This window comes from Myotis daubentonii, chromosome 4 (assembly GCF_963259705.1).
Source record: "Myotis daubentonii chromosome 4, mMyoDau2.1, whole genome shotgun sequence".
Classification (NCBI taxonomy): Eukaryota; Metazoa; Chordata; class Mammalia; order Chiroptera; family Vespertilionidae; genus Myotis; species Myotis daubentonii.
Genome location: NC_081843.1, coordinates 54285692 through 54312973, shown reverse-complemented (window position 1 = coordinate 54312973; position 27282 = coordinate 54285692). Strand labels below are relative to the sequence as shown.

Genomic DNA, 27282 nt, shown 5'->3' with positions numbered 1-27282 from the left:
ATTCTTTAATACCTACTCTGCAAATAAATAATTTGCTTCAGATGCTTCTACCATACATCTCATTAAGTTTTCTTTCTTCACAGCTTTATGTTACTTATATTAATGAGAAAAGTCTTCTATGAAACATTCTCTTCCATTTTTAGTGTATACTGGAATCTTCTATGAGTTATAAAGTACAAGTTTAAAAAAATTTTCAGCTAATATAAGCAAATTATATAGAAAATATATTTTACCTTCCTCAGCTAATCATTATAGCTATTATTTTTATTTTAAGTAATATTACATTGGCTGAAATGATTATGAAAATATTAAAACTAATAATTATATGAATGTTGCATTTTTATTCATTTCAATGAAAATAACTTCTTCATTTTATAATTGATTATTATTTTGGATCTGGGCATAAAGGAGTCTATAGCCTGATGTATGTAATATTATACATTAGACAATATACTACCACTAATAGTATCTTAGTATTATTATATTGTATATTAGTATTAATATACTACTAATATATTATAGTATATTAGGTTAGTATTCTTCATGGATTTTGGAATTTGGGTTTTTTGGGGGGGAGGGAGGGGGCATAAAAGTCACTGGGAAGTATTTTTGTTTTTGTAACTTTCTTTTCAGTCTCCCTCTCTTTCTTATTCTTCTCTCTCCCCTAAGGCCTCCTCAACAGGCCTCCTCTTCTTTTCCTTCTATTTTTCTCCTTCTCCCTGCTTCCTCCTCTTTCTAGCTCTCTCTCCCCTCCCATTGCTCTCTTTCTTCCCCTTTCTCTCCAATCCCTAATCTATTTAACACTTTTTGCCATCAAGAACTAGCGCCTTCTTCTATAATGAAAAGACTCTCATGGAGTAGCTATGGTGACCTCATCATAAGCTAATCAAATCCAGCAATACATCAAAAAGATCATACACCATGACCAAGTGGGATTTATTCTGGGATTGCAAGGCTGATACAATATTCACAAATCAAGAATGAGATACATGACATAAACAAATTAGAAGACAAAAATCACATGATCAAATTACTTGACACAAAAAAAGCATTCAACAAAATCCAACACCTTTTTTTGATAAAAACTCACAGCTAAGTGGGAATAGATGGACCATACTTCAATATAATAAAGGCCATATATGACAAACCTACAGCCAACATCATACTCATTGGGCAAAAACTAAAACCATTTCACCTAAGAACAGGAACGAGACAGGGATATCTGCCTTCACCACTATTATTCAATATAGTACCCACTGAAGTAATAGCCTCAGTGATCAGACAAGAAGAAAAAGTAAAAGGCATCTAAATTGGAAAGGAGGAAGTAAAACTGTCTTTATTTGCAGATGACAGAATATTGTACACAGAAAACTCTAAAGACTACATCAAAAAAACTACTAGATTTATTAAATGAATCTGGCAACGTAGCAGAATACAAAATTAACACCCAGAAATCGATGGCATTTTTATACACCAATAATGAATTCTCAGAAAGAGAAACTAAACAAACAATCCCATTTACCATAGCAACAACAACAAAAATAAGACACCTAAGAATAAACTTAATCATGGAGGTAAAAAACATGTACTTGGATAACTACAGGATGTTGAAAAAAGAGACAGAGGAAGATATAAACAAGTGGGAGAATATACCATGTTCATGGATTGGTAGAATTCACATCATTAAAATGTCCATACTACCCAAAGCAATGTATAGATTAAATGCAATCCATATTAAAATATCAATGGCATATTTTACAGATCTAGAACAAACACTCCAAAAATTTATATGGGACTAAAATATCCTGAATAGCCACAGCAATCTTGAGAAAGAAGAACAAAGTTGGAGGAATCGCAATACCAAATATCAAATTATACAAAAAGCCACTATCCTCAATGAAGCCTGGAACTGGCACAAGAACAGGCATATAGATCAATGAAACAGAACAGAGACTCCAGAAATTGACCCAAGCCATTATGCTCAATTAATACTGTGACAAAGGAGGCAAGAGACTATCTTTTCAATAAATGGTGCTGGGAAAACTGAACGGGGATATGCCAAAAAATGAAACTAGACCACCAACATACAGCATATGTAAGAATAAACTCAAATTGCATAAAAAACCTAAATGTAAGTTGTGAAGCCATAAAAATCTTAGAAGAAACTATAGGCAGCAAAATCTCAGACATCTCTTGTAGCAATATGTTTATCACTACATCTCCTAGGGCAAAGGGAATAAGGAGAAAATAAACAAATGGACTACATCAAACTAAAAAGCTTCTGCACAGCAAAAGAAATGATCAACAGAGTGAAAGAAGAATCCACTGTGTGGGAGAATATATATGGCAATGATACATCTGTTAAGGAGTGAAATTTCAAAATATATACGGAACTCATACAACTTAACAAACAGAAGACAGACAATCCCATTAAAAAATGGGCAAAGGACCTAAATATACACTTCTCCAAAGTGACATACAGATGGCCAAGAGACATATGAAAAAAATGCTCAAAGTCACTGATCATCAGAGAGAGGCAAATTAAAATAACAGTGAGGTATCATCTCCCACCTGTCAGAATGGCTACCATCAACAAAATACAAGTGTTGGTGAGATTGTAGAGAAAAAGGAACCCTAGTACACTGCTGGTGGGAATACAGACTGATGCAGCCACTGTAAAAAAAAAACAGTATGGAGTTTCCTCAAAAAATTAAAAATGGAACTCCCATTTGACTCAGTGATACCACTTCTAGGAATATATCCCAAGAAACCTGAAACACCCATCAAAAAGAATATATGCATCTCTTATGTTCATAGCAGCACAATTCACAATAGCTAAGATTTGGAAACAGCCCAAGTGCCCATCAGCAGATGAGTGGATCAAAAAGCTGTGGTACCTTTACACAATGGAATATTATGTGGAGGTAAAAAAGAAGAAACTTTTACCATTTGCAACCACATGGATGGACCTGGAGGTAATTTTACAAAGCAAAATAAGACAGTCAGAGAAAGATAAGTATCACATGATCTTACTTACATGTGGAATCTAATGAACAAAATAATCTGATGAACAAAACAGATCGAGAGACATAAAACCATGAACAGACTGATGAATTTCAGAGGAAAGTTAAATGCATACTAGTTGACCCAGTGCACGGATTCATGCACATTAAAAGGAAATTAATTAGAAGGTGGCCAGCAGGGCAGGACTGGGCAAGACGGGCTGGATACGCCCTGGAGCCAACCTCCCACAGTCCTTCCCCAGCCAGCCGCACCTGGGGCGACACTGGGGCTCGAAGGGTGTCTGTGGAGTGAGCAGGGTCCCTCTGGCAGGTGGGAGTCCCTCTGCCTAGTTTGCAGAGATCGGGCAGAAACCAGCTCTCCGACATCCCCTGAGGGGTCCCAGAGTGCAAGAGGGCACTCTGCAAAGTTGCTGTCATACAAGGTGTGGAATGCAAATGCAAGTGTGCAGTAAACCAGATTCAGGGCCAACAGTGTCCCAACAACATAATCCATGGCCGAAGGTGTAATTTCATGGCCCTGTGAGGAAATGGGCTCCCTCCTCTCTGGTTTTGGGGTGTGTCACTCTAGGACAGCTGCTGCCAAGTCACTGTAGCTCAGCAGCTCCTGCGTTAAGCATCTACCCCCTGGTGGTCACTGTGCATCATAGTGACTGGTCAGACAGTAGGAGGGACACTTAGCATTTTAGCTTTATGTATATATATAGAGACTAGAGGCCCGATGCACAAAATTCATGCAAGAGTAGGCCTTACTTCCCTCCAGCCACCGGCACCCGGGACCTGGGCTTTTCTCGCAGAGGGAGGCCCCGCCCACCCACCACAGACTGCTGGTCGGTGGCCTGGGCCTCCCTCTTTGGGGAAATCATGGGGTAATGGCCAGGCCCCCAACAAATAGCATCGCACCTGCCTTGGCTGGCCTGGCACCTGTGAGTGTCATAGTGTAGTCCTGGATGGTCATCCAGATGGTTGTCCGGATGGTCATCTGGATGGTCGTTCTGCTGTTCAGCCGTTTGGTCAATTTGCATATTACACTTTTATTATATAGGATATGCAAAGCCCATGGATACAGAAATAGTGTGGTGAAGGCGTGGGAGGAGTGGATCAATGGGTAAACAAGCAAACCAAGGGGACATCTGTAATACTTTCAACAATAAAGATAAATTTTTTAAAAAGATATTAGGAATAAAGTAGCTCATACATATCTATGTTCTGGAGTTTCAAACACCAAGATGCCTAGGAAATCACATGCAGAATCTAAAAACTAGGGAAATCAGGAAATGATAATCATTTGCCTTTTAAAATGCAATTAGCACTCTTTTTCTCCCAGATAGAATGTGATTGAGCAGATTTCCCATTATCCAATATGGAGCATCTAATCTACAGGGCAAGATTTTCTTACCATCTCACCTTAGGAAGATTAAATGTCTATATTGAGGTTATGCCTATGGCTCCAGGACAATCTTGTTCTGAGTAATAACCAAAGTTTATGTAAACTTATGTGGCATGAGCCATAGCAATTATTAACCAAAAACACTACAGAAGTTGCTTTTCTTAAGGGAGAGAAGCACTTAGAGTGTTGTAGATACCTCTTGGTACACCTATTCTTAATTTTGATTCACCTATAAGTATCTTTGATATATTTATTTTAGGTTTATATTTGTATTAACCACAACCCCATTATTCTCTTCATTGCTGTGAGTATACCAATCTGTTCTCTAGTCCTCCTAGATAAAAACTTAAAAAAATAAAAATAAATGTTTGAGGATTTCTGGCCTTATAGCAATTACTAATCACAAGACTAATTATATTTACTATATTTCTTTTTTGAATCTATATAACTTTATTTCCTAAAATTTCACAAGCAAAGCTATGGTCCAAGAAAAATGAAGGATTATGTAACTAGCTGGTAAATATACTAGGAGCTAGGAAAATGGAAGTGTAAATATCAATGCTAATTTAAATCATCTAGATTGGCCAGGCCGGATGTCTGAACTTCCATGTATAACTGCCTAGATTTATGGCTCTAGCTGTGTGACATGAGGTACACATTTTCATAAAGGACCACAGACTTTATAAAAGCAGGAAAATGACTCTTCTGAAAGAAAACTAAAGGTGCTTGTTTTATAAAAATAAATGTTGGACCAAATGTTCATCCTTTATTATTCTCCCATAGGAGTTTTACAAGATGAGAATCTGGCATTTATTAGCAGGTCATTTAGGGGTCGGTGGCTGTGGGAACCCAGACTCTTTGTCTGCATTTTATCTTCACCATATGATTTTGGTATGAGTATTAAAGTCTCATAAGGTATAATATGTCATGAATATTTAATAATTACATTTTTAAAAACAACACAAGTTAAATCACCTGTTATAATGTTATATTATCAATAAAAGCCCATTTAAATCTTCATTAGGTATTTTAAAATTAGTTGTTGGTTTGAGTACTCATTAGTAATGTGTGTGTCTGTATAACAGTATGTTCTGAGTGAATTCAACTATTGAATACAACTTTAACCTTTGTCTCCTCAGTTAGATGTTTGAATATATAAGTAATTTAAATTCCATGCAACATTTTTAAATGGCTTTATAATAAATAGTATAACACAAGTATAAAATGTATTTGCTAATCTGCTTGGTAATCAGACAAATCTGCTCTAAAATATTCCCATTAAGTAATAAATTCAGCCAAATCTATGACAATAAAGTAGAAAGAAAAGTCTCTTGTTAGAACAATTTGTCAAAAGTATTTATAATGAGTCTATTTGAACTTTGCGCTGCATTCAATGCAACCTGAGAAGGTGCGATTCCCAAAGTCTGCTAAGTTTAACAAAGAATACCTCACAGGTAGAGAAAATGTTTAGGCAATCTGGAAGTAGACACAGAATGGCATCTTGATAAAAACACAGGGCTTGGGTTCAGAAGAGGAGCTTCTGAGTTCTGGTTTTGCCACTTATTGTGCAAATCACAACCTCGCTGGGCCCCAGTTTCTTCTTCTCTTAGATGGGCCTTGGAATAATGAGTGTAACATATGTCTGAGTGCCCCAGGCACGCTGACCTCCTTGCTGTTCCTCAAAAACACCAAGCACCTCCGCCCTAGGGCCTTTGGAGAGGCTCTCCCCCTTCCTGGAGCGCTCTTTCCCTCAATCTCCATATGGACAGCCGCCTCTCTTCCTTCAAGTTTGGCTTAAAATTCCCCCAAGCCCGTGCCCAGCTCCATGAAAGCTAGGAAAGAGGTAGCCAGTGTCTTCGCTTTTCATAAGGGAGACTGGCTCTGCCTCCATTCAAGATCCAAAAGATACAGAATTCCTTTGAGCAGACAAAATATTAACTTCAAGACACTGCAAAATCTTTAAACAATTACCACTCCACACGATGGGTAAACCCAGAAACTTCTAAGACATGAGTAACAGTCCATGTAGACCAGCAATTTCAACCTTTTTCATCTCACGGCACACATAAACTAATTACTAAGATTCTGCGGCACACCAAAAAATTCATTTTTTGCCAATCTGACAAAAAACATAGGAATCATTTTGATTCATTCACACCAGATGGCTATTGATGTGCTGCGTGTTGTCATTTTTTTATTTGACAATCTAAGGGAAAAGAGGTCAATGCCCCTGACTAAATAGTCAGGTATTGCATGTTTTAAAAATACTTGCAGTACACCAGTTGAAAACCGTTGATCTAGAGATATCTAAATAATAATAAACTAGGCCCATTTAAATTCTTTGTGAGTCTATGTCAGGCAATATTTTAATTTGTTCGGATAACAACAGGAAAAACTTATTGGGCACAAATTACATGTTAAACAGTTTGCTTTATATACATTATTTCTATTCTTTACATAACTCTTCTGATTATATTATCTCTATAGATGAGGAAGCTGAGGTTCAAAGAGATAAACATAATTGTCATAGGGAATGGTAGTCTCTGTTCTGCAGTTAGTCACTTATCTGCTACCTACCATGTGTTATCAGGTGCAAGCATATTTTCTCTTTTCTCACTACATTTTTCCACATTCATCATATAAATGGGTACACCAAAAAAATGTAAAACAGAAAAAAAGAAAAATAACAGACAATTATTTGGTAAGATCAAATTTGACTAGAGCATTGTTTAATACTTTATTTCTTCATTTTCCTTGCCTTTTTTCTATTTTTATTTCAATTTTTTAACTTATTCCAATTTTATACTTCAGTGCCTCAAGTCCTTTAGATAAGAAATTTATTTCAATAATTTGGCTACTAAACTATAAACTATGTAAGACATTAAACCAAACTTTATATTAAAACATAAGTATGTACTAGTTTCTTATTCCTATAAGTGTAAAATATAACATGATTTAAAAATATTTGTATATTCTGGCAGGTATATGGTAGCATGAGAGCACTGTCTTGGGAATCAATATGGCTTTGATTCAAAACTAAGTGTCAGAAGATGGTTCCTTCTGTATAAAAAATGAAACAATGCTGACTTTATAGGGTTGCTGCAAGTGCTTCATGAGATCATATATGTAAAGCACCTAGCACAGCCTAACACATAGTAGGAATTCTGTAATAAGATGTCTGATTTGTCCCTGTGTGGCCATGATGGCATGTTCAGAATCCATGAACTATCATTAAGCAGCAACAGCTCAAATGCCATACATAAATCTGCTCTGTTAAGTTAGAACAGTCTGACTCGTCTGTTGTTTTGTTTATGCCCAGAATCCTTTGCATAAACCATCATCCTATTGTTCTTTGAGGCAGCATCCATCTACTACTCAGAGTCCATGCTGCTGGTATCTGTTAAGTTGCAGGATCCAATTCTGTCTGAAGACAAGATACCACCTCACTTTTTCAAGTATATGAGTGAATCTTTGTGGCAGACTTCAAAAATGGCCCTCAAGAATCCAGTTTTAGGAAGTGAGCAATAATACAGCTTTCTAGTATCCATGCTTTGGTGTTATCCCTTCCCCTTGAATGTGGGCTAAGGGCTTGCTTCTAATGAATTGCATAAAGCACAAGTGATGGGTGTCAATTCCACGATTAGTTTACAAAAGACTGACCTCTGTCTTAATGGCATACTCCTCTATTGCCATGTGGGCTTGCACCTTGAAGCCGCAAGCTGTCAGGTGGGTGAGGTCAAGCATTGGATAACAAGCAATCTCTGGGCAACAGCAAGGGAGGAGTGGAAGTGTTCGGCCCCAGGAGCTGACTGCTGCCATTGGAATGCTGCGTCCCTCAGGAGTCCCTGCTGTTCCACAGCAGATAGTCACACCTAGTTCCCTCCACCTGGCAGGGACCAGGAGCCTGGCTGGGGCGGGGACTCCATGGGGACGGAAATTTGCTGGGACGGTGGTGTAAGCCGGATCATGTACTGACTAGTCCAGGATACGATGCACCTGTCAACCAGGGTGCCCAGGTGTTTCTCATCGCAGGACTCGCCAGACTCCCGAGATCACGTGAAATGGGGCTTTGGGGGAGTCGTGTCCGCAGCAGCGTCCCCGGCCTGCCTGCTTTTGTCGTCTTTGCTGGTCCTGATGCTTCGTTCATGCCAGTCTATCCTCTTCCTGACCCTCTAGCTGTACTCAGACTTACTCCCTATCCCCACACGCAATCCCTTCACCCCTGGAAGGGTCATGGGAGGCCGTGCTGGCGCCTTCATCGCAGCCGGGGGAGAGACCAGGACGCAGAGGACTCAGGTGAGCTGTGCTCATGTCCCGGCCCACAGAACATATGGGTGTTCTTTCAAGAAGGTATGTTTGGGGGGCAATCTATTACATCGCAATAGGTAACTAACACAATTAATTTAAGTCGCTTGGATTGGGCTTCTAACCCTAGCATTTAAAAGATTCTGGACAAGTGATCTGCTATGTTTTCTGGTCGCGTCAGCCTTGAACTTTCCCCTTAAGGGGATGGCCTGGAGGCATCCGAGAACGCAGGCGAGCTTGCCTTGGAGGGGCCGGGCTGAAGGGACAGGGCAGCGGGGTAAACAGAAGTTCTGCGCGGGGTGGGGAGGCCGTGGCGTCCGGCATAACTGGCTGTCGGTGGTGAACGTGCTGGTGATAGCCTGCGGGAGCCTGGTGTTTGTGCTGCTATTTATTTTTGTGGAGGCAAATCATGCGCTTTGTGATGAAATCCCGAAGGGGACCTCACATCCCTGTGGGACACAATGCCCCCAAGGACTTAAAAGAGGAGGTTGATATTCGACTATCCAGGGTTCAGGATATCAAGTATGAACCCTGAGCCTTGCAGATGATGATGCAAGACTTCTGCAGCTGGACACCCAGGGAAATCAGAATTGTTACAACTACAGTGGGGCCTTGACTTACGAGTGTCCCGACTAACGAGTTTTTTGAGATACCAGCTGTCTCTCCGCCAATTTTTTGCATTGAGTTGACAGAGTAATTTGAGTTAACGAGCTCCTTAACGAGCTCGGTCTCAGAAGGAATTAAACTCGTAAGTCAAGGCCCCACTGTATTTATACAGGATGAACGCTCTGGATGCCATGCGTGCCTCTGAAACCCCATTTCATGCTGAAGGCCGGCATCCCCGTTCCTGAATGGACAAGGGTTTTTGCTCCTCCCTGTTAGATCTTCGAAACACTAGTACTCCTTTCTAGGGTGTGCACAGGCCCTCACGATACCCTGGATGGGTATCAATCTCATAGCTGATGCCTATGAGACAGCCCTCTATGGGACTGGGGTCTTTGGCCAGAGAGAGAACCTGCGCTATCAGGAGGTCCTGAGTGAGCTGGCCACGGTGTGAGTTTAGAGGGAACCGGTCAAAGGGGACTGGTTAGAGAATATAGTGGTGCTGGACTGTTCCTATAGTGAGCTGGCCTTCAGAAAGCAATATGAACAAAATCCACGAAAACGTAGGAGTTGTCAGGTCCTCTAGACTATTTAAACTGCCTCTCGCTCACACTGGAAGGCAGATGCTCTTCTACAAGCTACCAGGAGAAGCCTATCCTGCTTTTGTACACCTCTATTTCTGATTGGTGCAAACAGAGTAGTTCTTCAGCACACAGAGATGCCTTCTCTTCTAGGGTTCCAGGGTCCTCCTTCAGTGTCTTGGCCTGATATCAATAAGATTTAACTGCCACCCATTTTTATTACCACTTTAAGCGTTAGTAACACTCTCTGAAACAAAAGACATCACTATAGAGTCAGCTGATGAGTATTTGTGTGATAGGAGAGGAATCACGACTTTCTGGGAATGTTTTAAATGTATACTAACATGGCTTCATTATGTTGTTAATGCAAATGTTAAAATGAAAGGCTAAAGAGGATAAGCCAATTTAGAATAAAAAGTTAATAGCATGAAAAGAAAGAATTCATCTGTTTTCTGATGTGTTGACTATGGCTCTTTCTCAAATGATAAGGGGTATGTCTGTCCTGTCTTTTCTCTGTTCCTAAAAATAAACTACCTTGTTCCTACTAAAAAAAAAAAAATAAAAGATCTGGACAATTAATCTTGGAAATACTTATCCATGGATTAGAAAGGAGCAGCATTAAGTAAAGATGAACTTTGAGTAACACACTCAGTGTTGTAACTGTCTAAATAAGTGACACCACGTGAATTCTTATCCAGAGTACTTTATTCCTCATTCTTCACTTTAACCAAAAGGAGATCATGTTTAAACACACACACACACAAACTTTTAAAAGTTTAGTAATAGCTTAAATTCACTCACCAGTTAAGTACTTTAAAACTTTCTGAAAATATGTAGGAATTACCAAAGATGAAATGTTCTCTCAGAAGAGTTAAAAAAAAAAATTAGTTTTCCCTAAGAAGTATTGAAAGAGTAAGATATGACTGAACAAGTTTTAGAGATAGGATATGCAAATTCAGGTTTTTATTTGTTTTGTTTTTCCTTATAGAATTAGAAAATCACTACATAGTAGACTGAAAATAATTTGTTTGATGCTGGGGATATTTAGATGTAGGGAACATTTATCAAAACTAAGTACAGCCTGGCTGGTGTGGCTCAATGGTTGAAGTTTGACCTATGAACAAGGGGGTCACGGTAACCAGTCAGGGTACATGCGGGCTCAATCCCCGGGGCGGGGGGGGGGGGGGAGTTGGTTGCAGGAGACAGCCAATCAATCAATAATGATTCTCTCTCATCATTGAGGTTTCTGTCTCTCCCTCTCCCTTCCTCCCTGAAATCAATAAAAATATATTTTTAAAAAGTCCTAGGTAAAAAAAGACAAAGTAGAAATAGCACCTCAGCTGAAATATGTGCATGAAGAAAATGTGTAACTCTAAGCAAGCTATGTGTGGTATTGCAAGTCCTTACCACCAAAGGGGGCCTTAGAAATGTTTTAATTCAATCTAATTTGTTTTATAGATGAGGAAACTGAGGCCCAGAATAAATGTGTTACTTTCTAAAGATCAAGCAGTTAGTAAATGCAGAGCAAGGATTGCTTTTACACCTTTGAACTCCAACTCCACTTCTTTTAGAAATAATTACAGCTATATTTTTGCAGATATTTATAGTTGACAGTGCCCTAGAAGGATTGAAGGTGAGGACCACAGAACTCGCAATATGCTCCTAGCACATTATCAGCCCTGTCATAACAAACTGCCTTAAAAATCAATCCCAAGGAGAAATCCTGGACTGCTTGTTCCTTTTACCCTAACCTGCCATAAGACCAGCCCTATCACTCAGCTGTAGAATTTAGTTTGGAAGCCCCGATAACACAATAAAAGTTGTTTATAGCTGACCCATTATGAAAGGCTGGTGCAAATTCTCACTGGTTAGAACCCATGCCATACTGGTTATGACTCCATCCCTGCATGTCTCCATCATCATTAGAGGCCCTAAACCTCAGGCATTCCCTTATGCCTCAGAATCTCCTTTTTCTAAGCATTTGGATAGCTCCCAATCTGGCACAATTTCTTAATCCTCCATGATTAACCCACTATAAAAACCGTTCATTAGTCCTACCTTCTCAAAATATCAAATCAAATCACCTAGCTACTCTAAAGCACATACCATCAGATTATAGCCTCACCCCACACCCCTGCTGTAGTTATCATTCATCCTCCAATCATCCCACCTCACCCACTCCCTCTTGTCCTTATCTCCATGCTAAAACAGCCTAAATCCCAGGGGTCATCTACAATAATAAAAGCATAATATGCTAATTAGACCAGATGTCCTTCCGGACAACCTTCTGGATGAAGCTAGGGCTGCAAGAGCTGAGCCCCTTGCATGAATTTCATGCTTTGAACTTCAGTTTCATTATAATCCCTTCCCTGCATATATAGCTTCTATTCCTTTTTCCTCTCTCCCTTTATCTTACACATATGACAATGAATAATTCTGAGAGAACTCATCTCACCGTTTGCTCTTTATTTACCTGAGCAGTTGAACATAACTGGAAAAAAAAACATAACCATGCTATGCTGATGGATCATACTTTATATTTATGAACATAAATTTCAAAAAGACTCAAATATTGCATTTCCCAGGTTAGTTCACTCTCTTAGCCTCCAAGATGTTTATAAACAGTCAGAAACTATATGTCATATATTTGTCTTACCAAATTTACTAATATATAAGCATCTGTACCCAAGTAATATGATTTCCTCCTTTTCCAATGGATGAATTGTTCACACTCTTACTTAAGTGTAATCTTTGTATTTGCTCATTCTCTTTCCTCTATTTAAAATGTGTATCCCTAATAGCAACTTATCCCTTATTTCTCATGAAGGATCATTATTTTCCTGACTCTCTCTCCTGAATCATTCCCATTAGCATGTAAGCAAACTAAAATATTTCCATCTATTAAAAAACAAACAAACACAAAAACAAAAAACCCTGACTGCATTGCCTAGATACCATTTATCAGTCACTTTTATTCCAAAACTCCTTCAAAGACTTGTGTATATACTCATTCTCAACTTCCTTACTTCACAAAGACCCTCACCCCCAAAACCCTTCTGAAGCTGCATTCATCAAGGTCACTGTGCTCCTCTATGTAGCCTAATCCAGTGCTCATTACTCTGTCAGCAGTATTTGAATTGTTGACTTCCCCTCCTTCTGGAAATAGTTTCTTTAATGGACTTCCAAGACAACACAATTTCTTGATTTTTCTCCTAATTCAAGGTCACCTTCTTTTCTGTCTCTTTTGCCAAATCCCTTTCCTCTTTTCATTGTCTAGCTGTTACAGTGTTCCAGAGTCTCTCCCCATTTTTTCTATCCTAAACATTCACTTTACAAGGGATCTCAACTAATCCCAAAGCTTCAAATGATATCTATGGCTAAACAACTCCCAAAATACATTTCTAGCCTTGACTCTCATCTAAACTCCAGATAAGTAGGTTCAACTGATTTCTACTCTTCATTTTACTTGTTTAATAAACATCCTAAATTTAATATACAACCAACCGCACCCCATGTTCTTTTCCATCTTGGTAAATAGCATCACAACTATGTAGGCAGTTGTGAGAGATTCAAATTTTATAAATTCATATAAATTGGGGGTACACATGGACCAACTACTGTATGGTGCATCATCTAAATACATACATGGTGTGATGGGGTGTGTGTGTGGCGGGGGGAGCGAGAGCATTTTCATAGCCAAGAATAACCAAAAATTGATTCCTTTCTTATTGGATACTTCTGCTTCTATCTATGATGTAGTAATGTGGACAGAATTACTCTCCCACAAAGAACTGTAATAAATAGCAGTTTGAAGGCATTAAAGATTAATGTAGTTAGGTCTTGTGGTGCCAAGATTCTAGAAAGAGGGGAAATGCATTTGAATGGATCCGATTTACTAGTCTTTTCTCTCCAGGCTTTTGGTGAGTCCAAGTATAGGCCATAGAAGTCAAACAGGAAGTTGCTGGGATAGTCATTTGCTGGGATGACAAAAATTAGAGTTCAGGGCCATCAAGGGAGCAATATTCAATAGGCCAATGTTCCAGAAAAAAGTGAACTCCTAGGAAGTAAAACTGAATTTCTATATGCAATTTCCCCTCAAATCACTTGACAGATCCCTAACCTGTAAATCTGCATAGGAGGTCAACAAACCAAGCAACAGGTGGCTAGTTATAGGCTAAAAAGCTAAAGAGAGATCTTGGCAGTTTCACAAAGCTGGGGAGGTAAAAATTGAAGTTCAGTGCTAGTCAAGATGGAGGGGCTCTTGTAATCACTCTAGGCTTTCCATTGAGGCCCTGAAGAGCTAAGCACTACCAGTAAGGGAAAATCAGAAATACACCTCCCCAAATGCAGCTGCACCTGAACCAATGTGATAAACCCATGCTATATACACTTGCCAGAAGAAAAGCCCTCTCTGGAGGAAGAGATCGTTGAAGAACTTCTGTGATTTGTCCTAGACAGTATCTGGCAATCAAGAAAGAAATTATCGGGAAGGCCGGAAAACAAGACATGAGAGACTGAAAACCAAAAGAGAATAGTAACAGAGAGATTATCTAGGTATTGGAGTTACTAGATAAAAACAACCATGATTATTGTGCTCAAACCTAAATCTATACAAGATAATCAAATGGACATTCTAGAAATGAAAAATATAATAACTGAAATTAATAGATAGGTTAATAGCAGAGAAGATACAGTAGAAGTGGGGTTCCTTACCTGAAAGATCCTGGTGGATAGGAAACATCTACATTGAAGGACTTATAGGAAAAAAAAATATATAGAAATGCTCAAAGAAACATACTTTAAATAATGAAAAACTCTAACATGCATGTATCAGGTGACCAGAAGAAGAAAAATAAAATAGATTAGATGAAATATTGAAAGAGCTATCACTATTTTTTAAATTAATGAAGTAGTGACAAGCAATAGATTGAAGAAACTCTGCTAACCACAAGTAGAATAAGCCACTTCTAGGCACATAATAATAAAACTGATGAAAAACAAAAACAAAGACAACGGGAAACACTTAGAAGAAGCTGGAGGACAGTGTTACCTTAAAAGAATGAATCGATGGAAAACTGAAGACAATGAAAAATCATATTTTAAATAGTGAAAGAGCTGGTGCCATTTTGGGGCTCAGCCCATCTGGTTTTCCAGCTGACACAATAAATTTCTAAGTTTAAAAAAGAGAAATAAAATAAAATGGAGAAGGAATGTGACTAAGTTAGACATGTGTACTCAGAGAGAATGAGTTTCAGAAATAAAGCTGAACCCGCATGCACTGTTGATGGGAAAGTGAATTGGTACAACAATCTGTAAAAATAGTATGTAGGTTCCTCAAAAAATTAAAAATGAAATGATTGTATGATTCAGCAATTTCTCTCCCAGGTATTTATCCTAAGGAATTGAAATCAGCATATTAAAAATATACCTGCACTCCTATGTTCACTGAAGCATTATTCACAATACTCAAGATATGGAAGTAACTTGAATGCCCATTGATCAATAAATGGATAAAGAAACTGTGGTAGATACATACAATGGAATATTATTTAGCCTTAAAGAAGAAGGAAATCCTGCCATTTTCACCAACATGGATGGACCTGGAGAACATTATCCTAAGTGAAATAAGCCAGACAGAAAGAAAAATACTGTATGATCTCAGTTATATATTGAATATAAATAGCCAAACTCATAAAAGCAGAAAGTAGAATAGTGACTGCTAGAAGCTCAGGGAGGGGACGTAAGGGAAATGATGACCAAAGGGTATAGAGTTTCAGTTATATAAGATAAATAAGTTTTGGGAATCTACTATATAGCATAGTGCTTATAACATACAACACTATATTATATACTAAAAATTTACTAAGGAGGTAGATCTAAGGATGTTAAGTCTTTTTACCACACACACAAAAAATAATAATTATAATAAAGAGAGTAAGAGGAAGCTTTAGGAGGTGATGAATAGGTTTATGACCCTGACAATAGTTATGGTTTCATGGGTGTAAACCTCTCCCCAAACTCATTTCATGAACTCAAGGTCATTGAATGTAAACAGCTTTTACATGTCAATTATACCTCAATTAAATGGCTTATTTAAAAAAATAAAACAAAAAGATAATTTAAGTAATTTTCTGAAAAACTAAAACTAAGAAAATTCACAGTAAGAGACCTAGCTAAAAGAGATACTAAAGGGAGTTCTTCAGGATAAAAACCAGTAATAGCAGATCAAAGCACAGGTAATACAGGGAAGGAAGAAAGATAATAAAAAAAGCAAATGTGTGAGCAAATCTAAAGTAATCTTGACTCGTTAAAAGTTAAAATAATAATAATAACACTATTGTATGGGATATAAAATACAGAGATAATTAAAATGTTTGGCAACAATATCACAAAATATTGATGGTGGGAGGAGTGATAAATATAATTAAAGTGTTCCAGGTCTTCTACATGTCCAGAAAGTGGGAAAAAATTTATTTTAGGTATATTCTAATAGTCCCAAGAGCTTGTGATAAACTCAATGGTATCCATTAAAATAATAAAAATAATCCTAATAGAAGAGGAAAATGGAATAAGGAAAAAAAATGATTAAACCAAGAAAAGATAATAAAGGAGAGGAAATAGTACAGAAAAGGATGAGCTATATATTTAGATGGTAGATTTAAACTCAAGTTTTTACTGGAATCTCTTGAAAAATATAAAATGATTTCCAATTTATAACTAGTAAACTCCTTATGGTCCTCTTTTCACATAAGTCTCCCCATCTCCCACGTATCCTATCACTGCACTAAGACGTCTCTCTCTCCTTCAACTCGAACCATCTCTCTAACAACTTTACCTTTCAAGTTTTGAATTATGAACAGAAGTTAAATAATACAGAGTGGGGCAAAAGTAAGTTTATACGTATTTGTATGGAAAATATTACAATCAATAATTGATAAATAATAATACAAGAATAAACTATGTTTCATGTACTCACAATTGTAAACCTGCTTTTGCCCCACCCTATATATGAGCAGATATAATAAAAATAAAAACACCATACTTGTAGAAGTACAGAAGGAAAAAGAAAAAACATTCACAACTCCCCCCCTCCCCCACCGCCACCTTTTGTCACCCCCTTTCTCTCCATGACACAGATACATATTGCATTCTTGCTCCCTTTGCTTTAGGGAAAGGGACCTGGCCCCTCCCTACCTGTGCTCAGATTCTGGACAACAGCGGGGAACTCTCAACCTGAATCAACAGAAAGAATCTTCCTTCTTTTGGGGGGAAGGGGAAGGGTGGCTGCAAACATTTATAATATAAGTGTGTTCACTTGTCCTATTTACAGATCCTCCTCCTCATTCCTATTCCTCAGAGTCCACTTCTGTATACCCAGTAGCATTAAATTAAGCAATATAAACAGCAGCCTGGAGCAAATTTATTGAATATCACAATTTAAAAAAAAGAAGAGATTCCCTTTATGTATGTTGTTTAAAAGTGGAAGAAGTAACTAGAAAGTTATCTAACATTTTTATGTTGTCTGAACTCTGAGAAGCATTAACTTTCAAATCAGACTCCTGGATGAGACTCTGGGCTTTGCCTTTACTCGCTGTATGCTGTATGACCTTGGGCAAAGTAAGCCCACACCTCAGAACCTCATTTTCTTCATCTGTAAAATGGAGATAATAAAACAATTGAAGTGAGTATTACACACACAAAAAAATCTATAAAATACTGTGCCTAGATTGTAATATGTGTCCAATAAATGTTAGCTCCTCTTCCCCTGCATAGGTTGGCCAGTGTTTATTTTCTTAACTGAACTAAGTGGATATGATTTTTAAATTCATTTGTGAGGTCCAGGCTAGCAAAGCTCACACGATCCTCTGCTTCTCCTCCATCTGTCTGCCAACTGACATTCTTTGTTGTTAATCTAAGACCAAGCCATATGTTCTCCGTATGGAAGACTCTTTCCTTCCCAGGTGGGGAAGCAGACACAATGATCTAATAAGTCTTTGCTGTCTCACCAGGGCAAGTCTTGGGAAAACTTCCAAACATTGAGAGGTTCTGATGAGACACCACAAGCTTGGGTGACTATGTTGTTCATCAAAATTTTTTTTTTTACTTTCCTTTTTCCTCCCAAGATCCCCAAACCATGTTTCAATCCTGTCATTACCTGTTTCCTTGTCTCTGTTTAGTCTAGCAGACAGGTCGAGACTCTGTAAAAGATTTCAACATGGGATGTCTGTGTGGTGTCAAGGATGGTATAGATGAAAAGTGTATATTAAGAGTTGGAGGACTGAGTTAAGAGTCAGGCTCTGATCTACAAATCCCAAACCTGCAGCATTCCAGCCAAAGAAAGCGTGCCCCTTTGAAAGGGAAGTGAAAGGCAGTGCTACTGGGTGGCTAGAGTTAATGTCGCCATGCTAGAGCAGAAGTAAAATGTGCAAGCAAAAGTTTAAAGGGGCGGGGGGTGGGAGGTGCACATAGCAGTGAAAAGTGCAGAAGGAAAACAAAATAATATTCAGAATTGCATAAAAAAGAAAACATCAAATTGAGAAGTAAATATTTACTTTTAATAATAGGTTCACTGAGTAAGACCACAGTGTAACCCAGGATATTGATACAACAGATTGGGAGAGAAATCTCTGACTCACTCCTGTTATTTTTGACAGTTATAGAAAACAAAAATGAGGCTTTCACTTTCTATTTCCTTAATATTACTCTCATTACTAAAATATTAAAAACTTGTATAATTACATGAAGTTAATTAATATCTAAATTCAGCAAAATTTGGGACATAGTAACCATCAAAACCATTGACTTCAGTGTTAATATAGGTTTGAGTAACTAAATTGACTTCTCATTCTATCTAGTTGCTTTCTACTTTCCAAAATTCTAACTTAATTTGCATTGTTGTAGCCCACACTTATGACTTAGGTAAACTGCTTAAGATCTCTGAGCCTCCATTTCCACATCCACAACACAGCAATTAAAGTCTCTGCCAGCTAATTGTCTCATAGGGAGTGTAATAGTGGAGGCATTTTTTACAAAGTGTTTTACCTCTTCTGAAGAATTACACTAAGACATTTATTATCATACAGAACAAGCAGGGATTTATATATTCATTTAATTGGCCCCCTGCAAAGGGTGTGACAGGCCTGACTTCAAACCATGTGACCTGGCTATTGATCTCTGCACTATATGCTAGCTGGTCAATATACCACCATTAATTATATTCCTCAGAGAAACGATTTCTTCAGATAGTACTGGAAACCAGGATTATTTTCTCAAGGGGGAGACAGTCTAGCTTACCAAAAACTTTACCTTTCTGCATGCATCAACCTGTCTGAGGAAGCTTCCCATCATTATTCCCAGCTCTTTGCACCATACACTAGCTTGCATTTTGCTACCACTTCAAAGAAACATGCAATTAACAAGAGCACATAATTAGTGTTTATGCTATTCTAGCCCATATTGACGCTTCTCACAGGTAGAGACAGGTAGTACATGTTTGAAACTTGCATCTAGGAAGTGTGCCACAGATCTTAATACTTTCCATTTACTCATCTCCAAAAAAAGAAAAATCAACAGAAAGGTGTCTGCAGCATATTTCACTGACTTATGCCTCTAAATTTATCTGAAACTCTGTTTTTTAAACATTTATAACACGTGTTCCCTAATATAATAATAAAAATTACTTTTGCATTAGGTAGGAAGCTCAGTGTATTTACCATATACATGAACTTGCTTAATTCTATCCAGCAGGTCTCTACATGGATAAAAATAAGGGTGGGGGAGCGAGAGAGAGATCTGATATTATATTAAAGTACTTCATTTCTTTCCCAAATTAGTTCTCCTTCTAGAAGATAATGCTGGATAGTTATCCATGTAATACTTTCATTATAACAGAATGGAGAAGAATTGCATTAGCCTCAAAAGAGATATGAACTGGAAAGGTCATTTTTGTGATAATAGAATTCATCAAGGAGACTGAATAGACACTAGGAAAGATTCACAAAAGATGTCATTTTCCCTCTCTCTGATTTTTTTCTGATTATCAAAAGACCTTCATTCTTTACAAAAAGTATATATTTTAATTCACCTGGAACCATGCTTTTAGTTTATCATTGGTCTCACTAAAAAGATATTAGGCAATCTGGTCTAACTATGAATTACACTGGGTCATCAAGAGGACCTGAATATTTAACATTTAGCAGAGAGGGTCCTCCATCATGTTTGATTTCTAATCATTTATATTCCAAAAATAGCTCTTCTTTTCCAGACGTGAAAGTAGTCCTTTGTGGGGAGGTCCCAATCTCTAGGGTTCTAAATTTACCTCAACTCTTTCAGGTTCTACATTTAAGATAAGTCTTAAACCTTGGGACTGCTTCTCACTTTCAATTTATGGAATTTCAAATATAATACAAAAACAATTTAAGTATGTCTTAAAGAGCTATCATAGGGCTCTTATAAATTACTTATCAGAAATACTGGTTTTCATAGTTATTGGCAAATCTCAATTGTTTTGCTAAAAATTAAACAATTTATAAATATTTGAGATAGACTCTCCATTCTTTTCTGTGTTTCCAACCTGTAATCTCCCTCAATACCAACTTCTGTTAAACCTACCTAGCCATATAAGCTTAAGAAACCAATTTAAATTCCTCAGCTCTCAGTTTCTTCACCTCTACAATGAGTAGGATAGTTCCTGCCCTACCTATCTCAGAAATGTGAAGGAAATTACATAAGATTATGTGTATAATAATAAAATGTAAATTGTCACATAAAGTGCTATTCTTATTTTGCTATCTTCTTTTTTTTTTTTTTTAGATCAGAACCTCACCCTCCCCATCCCAAAAACCATCACATTTTTTAAAAATACATTTTTATTGATTTCAGGGAGGAAGGGAGAGGTAGCGAGAGATAAAAATATCAATGAGAGAGAATAATTGATTGGCTGCCTCCCTCAAGCCCCCTACTGGGGATCAAGCCCGCAACCCGGGTATGTGCCCTTGACCAGAATCAAACTGGGGACCCTCAGTCCACAGGCTGATGCTCTATCCACTGAGCAAACCAGCCAGGGCAAACCCATCACATTTTAATAAAATGAACTATGAGATATATGTCCTTCCCATTGTGTGCTCTAAGGTCAAGGGAAAATTTATCTCAGCACTTAGGGGAAATTTTTCTGTAGAACTTTTCTGGTGTGGGTAGGACAAACCTGTTATGCCCTGCAATTGCCAGCCTGATGTAGAACCTGTGTAATGTCCAAGTAGTGCCAAAGGTATCTACACACTGAGTCAGAGTAGGTTCATAGGGGCAAGTGAGGAGGAAGGAGAGATGCCAATGAACACATACCTGTCAGCTATCCACTTCTCAGTTATCATCAGCTCTCCCAGACAAAGACAACTTCAATGTGACATTCTAGAAATACCTAACATGCTGCCCAGAACACTGCCCTGCTACTATTGTTTGCTTCCCTGTGCTTAGCACCAGTTGGGGTGGACTACTTTCTGCCCCCCAACCAACAAAATAGAGCAGCTTCACATAGTCTCAAGTTTTGTTAGGGAGCCATTTGTTTACAACCTCCAAAATTACTTGCTTTTCCAGACAGTGTGGCTCAGTGGTTGAGCACTGTTCCATGCACCAAGAGGTCACGGGTTTGACTCCCCATCAGGGCACATGCCTGGGTTGCAGGCTTAATCCCCAGTAGGGGATATGCATGAGGTAGCTGATCAATGTTTCTCTCTTATCGATGTTTCTATCTCTCTCCCCTCCTCCCTTCCTCTCTATCTAAAAATCAATAAAAACATATTTTTTAAAAAATTATTTCAAAGTAACAACCAAATACTTGCTTTGGTCTCCACACAGACCTAAAAAGTCCATGCTTACTTGAAAGATTATACATATGAAAATTAGAGCAAAAATGTAAGCAGAGAACACAAAATTGGAGAAAACGAAAATAATTATATCCCAGACCTTGAGGGAAATAAGTAGGTTGAGAGTTTTCAAAAATTCTGAAAGAAATCTCAGGATAGTTTCCAGGGCTTGCAAGATTGTATACATCAATTCTGACTTTTTTTTTTCAAATAGAAACTATTTGAAAAAATATATATATTTCCTTGATAGTGGTATACCCACTCACCTTTAGCTTTGATTAGAGTCATTTGTGCGCTCACAATTGAGGCACACAGGAAGGAAAGCACAAAAATGCAGAAGAGAGAAAACAGGCAAGAATTACAAGACATGGGAAAAGATGAGTTAAAATGAAAGTATGGCTGTATGAGATGAAAACATGCCCAAAGTGGTATTGACTGTGATCTGAAGTGGATAAAAAGAAAAAATAGACCAAAATAATCATGAACTAACAAAGACTGATTCAAATCATTCCATGTATCGGCCACACAAACACAGCATCCTCTAAAGAAAATGTCTTTCGGAAGTCAAAAGCAGGCTGAGGATGAGAGGGTTAGTATTCAAAGGGCAGAAGAGAAGGGCTCACCAGCAAGCAGTGCAAATACAGATGTTTACAAGCCAGGTGGTCATTGCTTGGGGAGTGCCTGCACTGCAAAGAACACCTATGAGGGAAACTTGAAAAGCCAACCGAGCCCTGACCGGTTTGGCTCAGTGGATAAAGCATCGGCCTGTGGACTCAAGGATCCCAGGTTCGATTCTGGTCAAGGGTATGTACCTTGGTTGCAGACATATACCCAGTGGGGAGTGTGCAGGAGGGAGGTGATCAATGTTTCTCTCTCATCGATGTTTCTAACTCTCTATCCCTCTCCCTTCCTCCCTGTAAAAATTCAATAAAATATATTAAAAGAAAAAGAAAAGCCAGCCGAGTGCTCATAAATATATGTATATTAAAATAGATGTTGAAAAGTTGGGATGCTCCCACACATTTGAAAAGTGCTTTACACAAAAGGAAAAGTAAGCATGCAGAAAGAGCTCAGTTGAAGAAAGTGAAAATGTAATAACCATTAAGCCAATAATAGCATCTGGCATTGTCGGTTGTCATGAAATGTCTTGATATATTTCACTGGCTAATAAAAGGATATTACCATGTGATAACTGATGGTTTTATACCACCGTTTCACAAACCTACAAGTTGCTGAAACAGCAAATCATTTTACGGGCATGCCAACAAGCAAGCACTAGAAGAATACTTTTCAGTGTTGAGATTTTAAGATGCATACTCTTGTATATCTCCTGGCTTTGACATGATTTCCTATCAAAAGGACTGTAGCTGAAACAGCGGGGCTTTTATGCATTGGAGAATGTGACAGGGAAGGCGAGGCCGACTAGCAAAGAGAGGGGAAACAAAGGAGATGGTGGCATTTTAATGTCATAACAGTTCCCTGTTGACTGTATCCTTTCATTTGCATTTTTTGACAAAGTTTATATTTAACAGTTGGTATATTATTAGCCAAATATTACATTTAGTAGTAAGAGGCAGTCATTGAGAATCATTCTTCAAATATTACTAAAATTAGTAAAATCATTAATCCAATACGGCTAATGATTTTTATATTCACCAGGTTGCACTGTCACTATTTTGTAAGCAAACTGGGTATTTCTTTATGAAGAAAATAAGAGTTATGTTTTACAATTAAATTCAACCCAATGTGTTTTACAGAATTAACAGTCTGGGTAATAGGATGTCAATAGACACACAAAACTCTTCACAGGGCAGGTAAAGAGTTGAACACCTGGCCCTACAAGCAAACATAATTATTATTACAAATAATGAATTAACTAGTTATTGTGCCTTTAGGAAAGCTTGTCTTGTAAGGAAAAAAAACAACACATCACTTAGGATACAGTAGTGAGTCATTATTTCTGCTATCATTAGTAGCAATTAATATCAAACTTAAAATAAATAGTACACCACCATAATTGATTTGGTTTTTATTATATGCCATGCATTGGACCTTTTCCTATAATGTTCTTTTTTGCTCATAACCACTCTGTGCAAGAGGTTTCATCACATTTTTCCTGAAGGAACTAAAACACAGAGACAGTAAGTAGCTGACCTCATGTCACTTAATCAAGATGGAGCTTCCAATCCAGATCTGCCGAAAGTCAAAAGTTGAGCTTTTTCTCTCATACACTAGACAGGTATAGATAGGATTGCCTTTGGAGTTTAATGTACTTAGCTCATAAAAACTATAAAAGTAAAAAACTAAACTATTTGTTTATCCCGACTATAAAAATAATCTGAGGCAGACAGAGAGCAGTCTCCCTCTATGATGAACAGACACAGCCTGGAGTAGCTGCTGTTTCTGCTTTGACCCCGGTATTCCTGGTGCTGCCATTCCTGGAGGACCATGCGGTCCCAGGAGCTGGGGAAATCAGGGTATAATTCCTGACTCTGCCACTTTCTGTGTTTCTGGGAATACATTACTTAACGTCTCTGAATCCCAATGTTCTCATCAAAATACAAGGAAAATGAGCACCACCTTTCAGAGTTGTCACATTTAGGGACATGTATAAAAAGAGCCTCCATGGTAGGTGAGACAAATTAGGAGAATAACCAACTGGGACTTCTATTACTTTTTCCAAGGCTGCAACTCCTGTGAAGGCTAAGGGCCCAGGGCTGAGGTAAACCAGAGTTTGGAATGCTCACACTGTGTGAAGCATCACTGTTAGAGTTCACTCAGAAAGAACAGGAAAAAGGACTCAAGCCTAAGGTGGGATGCCTACCCTGGCAAGTGAGACCGGCTGGCCAGCCTCTTCCAGTCTGGGAAATGTTGTCGGTTTCTTCTGTCAACTTGTGCCACATGTATTATTAACTGACTTCCTCATGTGGTTGTGGCTGTTTTCTCTTCGAGCTGGATTTTGAGGAGACCCCAAGTACACCCGCAGACCCCTGACATATCAGCAAATCCATCCCTGGACTAGTGTCCCTTCTTGGTACTTTAATTTTCTAAATAATATAAACTTAATGTGCATGGACTATTTTTGTCTTGTATAAAACTGTAGCTTTTTGCAACTCAGAGGTTTACTTTATTTGACACTTGTAAAATGTAAATAGTGTTATTTCCAAACCACAAGTTTCCAATTAATCTTTCAGGTAATATTTTCCATGGTAATAGAGGAAATTGGACAATAGGAAAATCAGAATTGCTTTCCCTGCATTTACTTTACAACTTCCCTGAAACTCATCATTTTCAAAAAGCGTTAACCGGTATACAGAGAACAACCTAACAAAGCCATTAGCTATTCCTGGTTTTGTTATCAGAACGAATTTAGCCTCGGGGCTTATCCTACAACCAAAGCTATTTTAGAAAACTATGAAAAAGTTCATAAGTAAGAATCAAGGTGATTTTTAAAAATCTTCCCAACATAGAAAGCCGTTGAAGATATGGGGGTCACTTGTCAAAAGCCAAAACCTAAGTGAGTATACAAAAGTCACAGGTACTGCATGGAGCACATGAGACATTGTTATCTGAGGAAAGTGAATGGAATCCTTGTGTTGGGTCTGCCGTCATTTAGACTACTTAGAAAATCCCCAAATCTCTAAGTGCGTTAGCTCTCCTTTTAAGGAAGAAGAGTTGGGAAACTGCTGTCTGCCCTCACTTAGCTGGAAGCTTCTCCAAACCATTCTCATTTTTAAAATGAGAAGCTAAGATGCAGAAATGTTGAATAAATTAAGCTAACATAAAGACAGTGAGCCTTGTCCTGTTTCCCAAGCAGTTTGTTCTGGAGAGAAGGGATAAGTGTGCCTGGAAGCTCTTGGAAAAGTTAAAAGATATATTCATATGAATACCTTTGCTTCTGCTAAGAAGGAAAATGATCTTGAATCATAGAAGGAAGGTTTTAAGATATATTTTTTTAAATGAAACTGAAGTATGCTTTGAGGAAAGGATGTGGGAATTTCTAAAAAGAAAATTATTGAAAGCTCTTTCTTGGTGTGGTCCAAGTGTTAGCTGTAGACAAGCTGAGCTATGTGACTTCCTGAAATTCCTCTGAGCCTCCAGTCTTTGAAATGTAACTTTGAGCCTGCAGACCTTTTTTCATTTATTGATTAGCTTTTAATTATTTCCTGAGCGTCTACTATAGGCTATGTGCTGTGGAAAGCACTGGGGCATACAAATGATCAACACAATGCAACTTAAGGCCAGGCACCCGACCCGCAGATGCTCGCATAGACAATGAGATCGCAGCCAGGGGCAGTCTTCTTTCTGTTTGCAAATCAGTCTGTGTTGCAGCTCCCCAACTCCACCTTTCTTTGTTGTTCTTAGTCACCTCCCACTCAGGTCTGGCCTGTCTTGCAGAGTGCTTTGCCCTATCCAATCTTCCTTACCTCCCACCACCCCCTCCCTGGAATAAAAGTCTCAGATGGGAGGACCTTGAGTCTTATTAAATGCATTTTTAGCAAATATATATTTCATAACCCCTCCATTGGAGAAGAGGAGATTAGACTTTAAAAGATGATGTTTATTACTACAAATTAATGTTTCTCTAGGAATAACCTATAGAAAATAAGGCAAAATGAAAAGATATTTTGTCCAGATGTGAGAGATAGTTGATGAGAGGTATAATTCTTGGCACTCTCTAAATCATACCACTATAAACTGTGTTCTTCTAAAGCCAGTCCTTTGTTACCCTTTTTTCTCAGGGTGCCAAAGCCAATGCCAACTGGCTGAGGTTCTAGAGACCATCTCATACCAGTTCCGTACATTATTCTTAATGAATGCCTATTTTTTAAGGCTATGAAGATTTCCGTTTCAGTGTAAGCATTTTACTTCTTTTGGGGATCCTAAAACTGTGTGCTTCTGTGACTTAAGTCGAAGTTATCTCAGGGGAAACAAAATATATGGAGCAATAAAAAAAGTGTTCTTGAAATTCTGTTCGCCCCTTGCCTCTCCAACCAGCACCCAATTCAAACTACATATAGACATAGTCTCAGTCTGTACCATTTGAATGACAAGTTGAAAAGGAAATCAGACATCTGGATGTTTCCAAGCATCCAAGTGTTTGGCATTATGTAGACAAATATATGGATGACATCCAGTTTGTTAAAATGCTGGCAATGGTTTATGAAGACTCCTTCTTATTACCAAAAGTATTCCACAAAGGGCAAAATATCTTCACCCCAGTTTTCCTGTGGAGACTATGTAAAAAGTGATTTTGAGGAAAGATAAAGGGGGCCTGTCTTCCTGGGTAGTATCAGATATTGGCCCAGAATAAATGCTTTTGGCTAGTCCGATAGGTAAAATTATCTACTTCTAAATTTCAACATCTGGCATTTCTCCATTGTAGCTGACCTCATGATACTCTATTCCCTAAAAAGCATTTCTTCCCTCCCTCAGCTTTCTCCATTAGCCAGGCAAGTATGGATAGGACTGGTCCTGCAAACATAAGTTTCTTTAAAGCAATGACAAATATAAAGCTTTAG

General features: G+C 38.1%; 1 pseudogene; it reads left to right on the top strand.

The window, feature by feature from the left end:
• The first annotated feature begins 8919 nt into the window (after positions 1-8919).
• On the top strand, positions 8920-9772 carry LOC132233837 (protein C1orf43 homolog; annotated as a pseudogene).
• Positions 9773-27282: the final 17510 nt, after the last annotated feature.